This window comes from Anopheles gambiae, chromosome 2 (assembly GCF_943734735.2).
Source record: "Anopheles gambiae chromosome 2, idAnoGambNW_F1_1, whole genome shotgun sequence".
Taxonomy (NCBI): domain Eukaryota; kingdom Metazoa; phylum Arthropoda; class Insecta; order Diptera; family Culicidae; genus Anopheles; species Anopheles gambiae.
In genome coordinates, this window is record NC_064601.1 from 66,174,647 (window position 1) to 66,182,228 (window position 7,582).

Here is a 7,582-nt window from a genome sequence, read left to right on the forward strand (position 1 = left end):
TACAAGAAATAACAGAAGTAACACAACAAATCAACTCAATATTCAACAGAAGAACAGTTATAATGGGAGATTTTAACTGTCACCATACATTTTGGGGAGACAAAAAAATCGATAATAAAGGAACTAAATTAATAGAAGAATTTGATTATACAAACTTCTTAATTTAAAAAAAATGAAATAAAAACACATGCATATCAGAAGAAACAAGAGAGACACTTTAATTGATTTGACCATAATCACACAAGATTTATTTACTAGGGTAGAAAAAAATATAATAGAACAACATATAGGAAGCAGCAAACACAGGATAATAAAAGCATGCATAAAAGAAAAGACTAAGAAACAACAAAGAACACAACTGAATTAGGGAAAAGTAATTAAAAACTTGCAAAACCTTAAAATAGATAAGATATCAACAATTAACCAAATAACAAAAAAATAGAAACAATAATTAAACAAAATATAACTAAGGTTGATTATGAGCCTAAGTCGTGGTGGAATAAAGATATTAAAACGGCACTAAAAAACAGAAATACAGCAAGAAAAATATACAACAATACAAAAAATATAAAAGATGCCATAGAGTACAAAAAAATGAAGCAGTACTAAAAAGACAAATAAAATTAAGTAAAAAAGAATTCTACAAAAACTCAATAGAAAAATTAAACAAAAACACCACGACAAAGGAACTATGGAGGCTAGTCAAAAAGTTAGATGGTAAGGAAGAAATTATAAGAGAAGAAAATATAATTTATAACAACGAAGAATCGGCGAGAGAACTTCTCAGAAAAACATATGGAAAAAATGAAAAAATAGATATTGAATTTATTGATACCTGAGTTTATAAACGAAAACAAACTGATAGACGAAGAAGAGTGGAAAAAATTCTAAACAAAAAGAAAAAATCAGCTCCCGGAGTAGATAAAATAACATACGAAATGCTGAAAAACATTAACCCAGAAACATCAAAAATTATAAGGGACGAAATAAACGAGATGTGGGAAAAAGAGAAAATAAAAACAGAGCTAAAAAGAATAAAAACTATAGCCATACAAAAACCAAACAGGGACAAAACAAAAATAGAAAACTATAGATTCATATCATTAATCAATACGATCATGAAAGTAGGCAATTCGACAGTCCTAAAAAAAATAAACACTGTGCGATAAACAAAATACTCCCAGACAGATCTTTTGGTTTCAGAAAAAATAAATCAACCCAAATGTGCGCAAACTATTTGCTAAACTGGATACAAAAAAAGAAAAAAACAAAAAAGAAAAATAGGTATTATCTTTGCAGATCTCAAAAACGCATATAATAACGTAAAACTAAAAATACTGACAGAAGAACTCGTCAAGACAAACATGAATAGCCAAATAAAAACCTGGATTAGTCAATTTTTTTAAAATAGGACAATAGAATTAGAATATAATAAAAAAATAATCAAAGAACTAGTCAGTGATGGACTACCACAGGGTGACGTGATGTCCCCAACATTATTTAATATTTATACGAGAAAAATACATAGTAGGATAAACAAAATACCAAAGATTAGGCTAATACAGTACGCGGATGATTTTGCTATAGTGGCTGCAGATAAAAATATAACACTATTAAATAGAACACTCCAAAGAGGTATAATAGAATTCCATAGAGCAATAAGCGAACTAAAATTAGAAATGAACATTAAAAAACCAAAATGATAATAACGGGTAAAACAAAACAGAAAGTCAGATTAAAAATAAATAACATAGAAATAGAAAACGTAACAGCATACAAATATCTGGGAATAACTATAGTCAAACAACTTAACTTCAAAAAACACATTGAAGATATAAAAAATAAGGCAAGAGACAGATTATATGTCTTCAAAGTGCTGTGTGGAAAAAATCGAGGATTAGGAACAGATAAAGCAAGAAATATAAATAGAGCTACATTCCGCAGTATACTTGAAAATGCATCATCGATTACAAAAAAAGCAAAAAACAACACCAGAAAGAAAATAAGTACTATAGCCAATACGGCCCTAAGGAAAATATCAGGATGCACCAAAACAACCCCGATTAATTCACTACATGCCATAAATGCAGAAATCCCACTAGAAATAAGGTGTAAATATATAGCAAACAAAGAAATGACCAAAACTTACACAGTTAGCCCCATAATAAGAGAACAACTGTTGAATGCAGCACGAAATAACACAAACAAGAAAACATTAACAGCACAACAACAATTATTTCAAGAGAACAGAAGTACCATACAAAACATAGCCATAAGTAAAATAAACGACATAGAACATAACGTAAGCATAAATACCAGCATAAAAAACAAGATAGAAGAGAAGAAAAATAGGAATAACCAAGTAACAAAACAAATAATATTAGAGAACATAAATGAACAAATGAAAAAAAGAAACAACATATTCACAGATGGAAGTAAACAGCAAGAAAAAAACGGAATAGGAATATACATACAGAAAGGACAAGAAAACTGGTATCATAGCATAAAAGCATATAACGAAGCTTGCATAGCAAGCCTAGAACTGACAGCAATTGAAATAGCTATGAAAATGGCAGAAGAACTAAAGATGGAGAGACCAACAATATACACGGATAGTTTAACAAGCTGTTTATAGTTTAACATCCTGAAAAAAGCCAAAGATTAGGAAGAAATTGAAGAAACGATATATAATATAATAGAAATAGGAAATAGATTAAAGGCAAGAATATGGTGGATACCCGCACATGTAGGAATACATGGAAACAAATGTGCGGATAGTTTAGCCAAAGAAGGAACAATCTCAAATATAACAACAGAAAACAAAATAAGATTGGTAGATGCGTATGAAAGATACAAAATAGAAATGATAAAGAAAACAAAAATCTGGTACGAGGAACAATGTCAATGTAGGTTTCTACGGCCTACTCCGTCTCGTGGACGGTATTAAGAAAGGGGAGCAGAACTCCCGAGCAAAAGCCTTGAAAAAGGTTGGCACCCCGATGTAAACTTCCGCCTAACTAACAACGGATTTTACCAAAGGGGTCTTGCCACTCTTAATGAGAATCGAATTTCCCAGGAAGAGCAATGCTCACAAAAACTTGAAGGAAGAATTAGTTAATTACATTGGAATTCTTTATTGATTTATTGATAATTTCTGGGGTGTTCTTATCAGGAGCCTACATGCTCCGTTAGCGAAACATACACTTTCTTGGTAAATTCTTGTTGCGTTGGCACCATTCCAACTGGATTCTGTTTGAACTGGTTTAAATGGGATTTCTGTCTAATGGGAAAATACATGTAATGCGTGTTGCCTATGCATAGGCGTTGTTAATTCATTGCCTAACTTGCGGGTGTGTTCTGCCTATCTCAATATCCAACAGTCAAAACAAAGGAAAAAATTCCAGGCATTTCAAAGAAAAATTGAAATGATACCGTGGGAGAAAGATATTGACATAAACCCGGAAGAAGTGAGAACAATAAATAAATTGTTAACAGGACACGACCTGTCACCATTTTGGCTGGTCAAAATGAAATTAGTAGAATCAGGAGTGTGCCAAATATGCCAAACACAAAATACAGGGCGGCATATGGTTTTTAACTGTAAAAAATACGAAACAAATAGAGGAGACATAACATTTGATAGATTAAAAGAAAGATGGAAACAAAAATCAGGATATGAAATTAAAAAAATTACCAAATTCATGAAGGAAAATCAAATAGAAATTTAAAAAATACAAACAAAATAGCATAGAAAGACAAAATGAAAAAAAAAATAACACAATAACATAAAAAAAACCAAATGACAACTGTCAGGTTAAAATATAGAGTGGGTAAAACCTTGAATACATTTGAAACGTCAAATGTAGGGGAATACATCCTCACTCACCGAGGAGAAGAAGAAGAAGAAGGATGGTTAAGTTTTGAATTTGGATTTTTTGCCGTTGGTATTGGATTTCATTCGTTACATCATTATTGGATGATTTGTTATCAATTAGAAGGCAGCTTTTCATTCTGTCGCCAACCACGAAGCGAATCGGACGTTCTCGATACGCGCTCCAGGTGGATGATTACGGCCAAAGTCAAGCCACTGACCCCACCATACACACACGAAGATTTACGTACGCTTAGTTGAACGTGAAGCGATCTGTGCTTGCTGTGCGTAGTAAGTGTACAGTGCGTAGTGTACTGTGTTAAGTGTGTGTAGTGTATGTGATTGTCCGTGTGTTACCCGTTTGAGAGTGTTGAGCGACAATACAGGTGCGTACGGCACGCATCTCTTGTGCTCGCATTTTGTGCGTTCGCATCTCGCGCGCTCGCATCTTGAAGAGCGCGCTCTCCTCTCATTTGTCCTGTGTTTGGTAAGTGATCCTCTCTTATCCTACTATCCTTGTCCTCCACTCAGTTGAATTGTTAGCTCGGGCTCTCCCATGGAGGCGGAGCCTATGGACGAATCTGATGAAGGCTTCATTACAGTGAAGCGCAAAAGTTCTGACCCAGGGCAGATGGCGAAGAAAAAGGTTTTACATGAACCTTTGGCTTCAACATCGCGAGATGATTCTGCTAAGGCGAATGTAAATTCAAGGGCCAAAACGTACCATGCTGCTTTTAACGGGGCACATAATGTTTTTTTATGCCTCGTACCAAGCCGCTTGACGTTAGATCGATCACAGCATCGATATACAAAAAATACCCGGGTGTTTTGGACGTCATCCGACTGCATCCAAAGAAGTTGCGTGTCACCGCAAAGGACCGGGTGCAGGCCAATGCAATTGTGGCCGATCAGGACTATACGGAGGATTACCGGGTGTATATTCCTGGTGGATTGGTGGAAGTCATCGGTGTGGTAGATGACTTTGAATACCCCTTAGAGGATATCCTTCAGTACGGACAAGGGGCATGCCTTTATCAATCCTCGCCTCGTGTCAAGGTCCTCGAAGTGAAAAAACTGTACGCTTCGAAAATGGTTGACGGAAAGAAGGTGTTCCGTGAGACTTCCTCACTCCGGATCACTTTCGAGGGTACAGTACTGCCGAACACGCTGTACTTTGAGGGTCTGCGGGTACCCATCCGTCGACCCTTTGTTACAAAGGTGGCTACCTGTTCTAAATGCAGCCAGATTGGGCATTCCGAGCATTACTGTACCAACTCTGTTAGGTGCGGTAAGTGCAAAGGACCGCATTCTTCGGCAGAATGCAAGGCTGACACCCAAAAGTGCGTCCATTGCAAACAGGAATGGCACGAAGTGTCTACTTGCTCAGTGTACCGCAAAAAGCAGGCCGAGCATAAAAAAGCCGTCCTCTATAACTCAAAGAGGTCATTCGCCGATGTTCTGAAGAAAACCTCAGAAGTGAATCCGTTCGATACACTCTCACTCCTTGAGGGTAATGAACCGTTGCCCAATCTGGCCCCTCTAACAGGAGTAAAAAGATCGATTACACCGAGAGTGTCAATTAAAGGTATCCGAAAAAAACAAAATTGTTCCCCCTAAAAAGGCACTTCGACGTCACGTTGATGCGACCCAACGCCAATCCCAGGGTCCCATGCCCCCACGTGATGCTCGATCTCGTCCACCTTCCTGTAACCTACCCAATCCTAGCAATCTGGCTTTCCCCAGTGAACCCAGATCCTTCTCCAGGCAATCCCTCCCAAGCCTGACAGAGATTTTACAATCCCTCCTAGACTCCCTTTCCCTCCCGGAACCTCTTTCCGGGCTGATCCCTTTGGCATTTCCTTTCCTAAGAGGAATGGTCAGGCAATGGTTATCAAAATGGCCATGTCTAAGTATGATGGTCCGCCTGGATGATTAATGCCTCCAATGACTACTATACTACAATGGAACTGCAGAAGTTTTTTTGGGAAAAATAGATTCTTTTAAAGTATTACTAGGGTAATATAATTGTAATGCATTTGCCCTAAGCGAAACTTGGCTCTCACCCGATAAAAATATTACCTTCCCGGGATATAATATTATTCGTCAAGACCGACATGATCCATCTAGTGATAGGCGAGGTGGGGGAGTGTTAATTGGTATTCAAAGTAGTCACAGCTTCAACAGAATACCCCTCCCCACACCCGAGGGAATCGAATACGTCGCAATCCAGGCAAAGCTAGGGGATCTTGACGTTTCTATTGCTTCAATTTATATCCCACCGGGAGCCAATCTGGACCCAAAGAAGATCAACAAGGATCTTGAAACCCTAGTAACGGTACTACCAAAACCGTTTTTCATCCTGGGCGACTTTAACGCCCATGGATCAGAATGGGGTTGTACGCATGACGATAATCGTGCACCAATCATTAGGGATATCTGCGACACATACAGTTTGACGATTTTAAACTCTGGCGAAGCAACTAGGGTGCCCTCACCTATGGCACGACCCAGCGCAATAGACCTATCTCTTTGTTCATCGTCTTTAGGGCTGGATTCTATGTGGAAGGTAATCCAAGACCCGCATGGCAGTGACCATCTACCAATAAAGATCTCGATTATCAAGAGGAGTCGCACAGTCGATCAAGTCCCCGTTACTTGTGACCTAACGAGGAACATCGACTTGACGAAATACGGCGACCAAATGACCGCTTTGCTAAACCGCGTAGAACCCAGTTTCTCCGTGAATGAGGAGTATACAAATCTCGTTATGGCGATAAACGAGTGCGCCCTCGGTGCCCAAACGAGGCCGCCCCCCCAGGCAAGGATTTTTAAAAGACCTCCCACTCCTTGGTGGGACGCGGATTGTAAAGCGGCATTCTCAGCAAAGCGGAAGGCTTTTGCCAGGTATAGAGACACCGGTTCCATGGATCTATACATCCATTATAGAGGCCTGGAGCGTAGGTGCAAAAACTTGCTTAAAGCAAAAAAAAGGTCATACTGGCCGAGGTATGTCAAAAACCTCAAGCCTTCCACTTCGCTAACGGAGCTTCAGAGTATGGCGAAGAGGATGCGCAACAGCAAAGCAACAAACGAGAGCGAAAGGGTTTCTGGGGCATGGCTAGAGCCATTTGCACAAAAAGTCTGCCCAGATTTCGCTCAAGCACACCCTTTTAAACAATGTGCACTTGGGAGTGATCCACACATGGATTCACCGTTCACAATGGTAGAGCTATCGCATGCTCTGTACTCCAGCAATAATTCGTCTCCAGGACTGGATCTGATTCTGAACAAATTGCTCCATAATCTGCCAGATCTGGCGAGGAAACGGCTGTTGAGATTATTCAACATTATGTTGGAGCTTAACACCGTCCCGTTGGAGTGGAGAGAAGTGAAAGTAGTCACCCTTTTGAAACCTGGCAAATCGGCATCAGACTATAATTCTTACCGACCGATAGCAATGCTATCTTGCTTGCGAAAACTATTTGAGAAAATGATTCTTTTTAGACTGGACAATTGGCTCGAATCCAAAGACCTTTTGTCAAGTACCCAATTTGGCTTTCGCAAAGGCAAGGGTACCAACGATTGCTTGGCGCTGCTTGTATCCGAAATCGAGATAGCTCATTCTCGTAAAGAAATGATGGCATCTGTATTTCTTGACATCAAGGGGGCTTTTGACTCAGTATCAGTCAATGTTCTGTGTCAAAAGTTAGA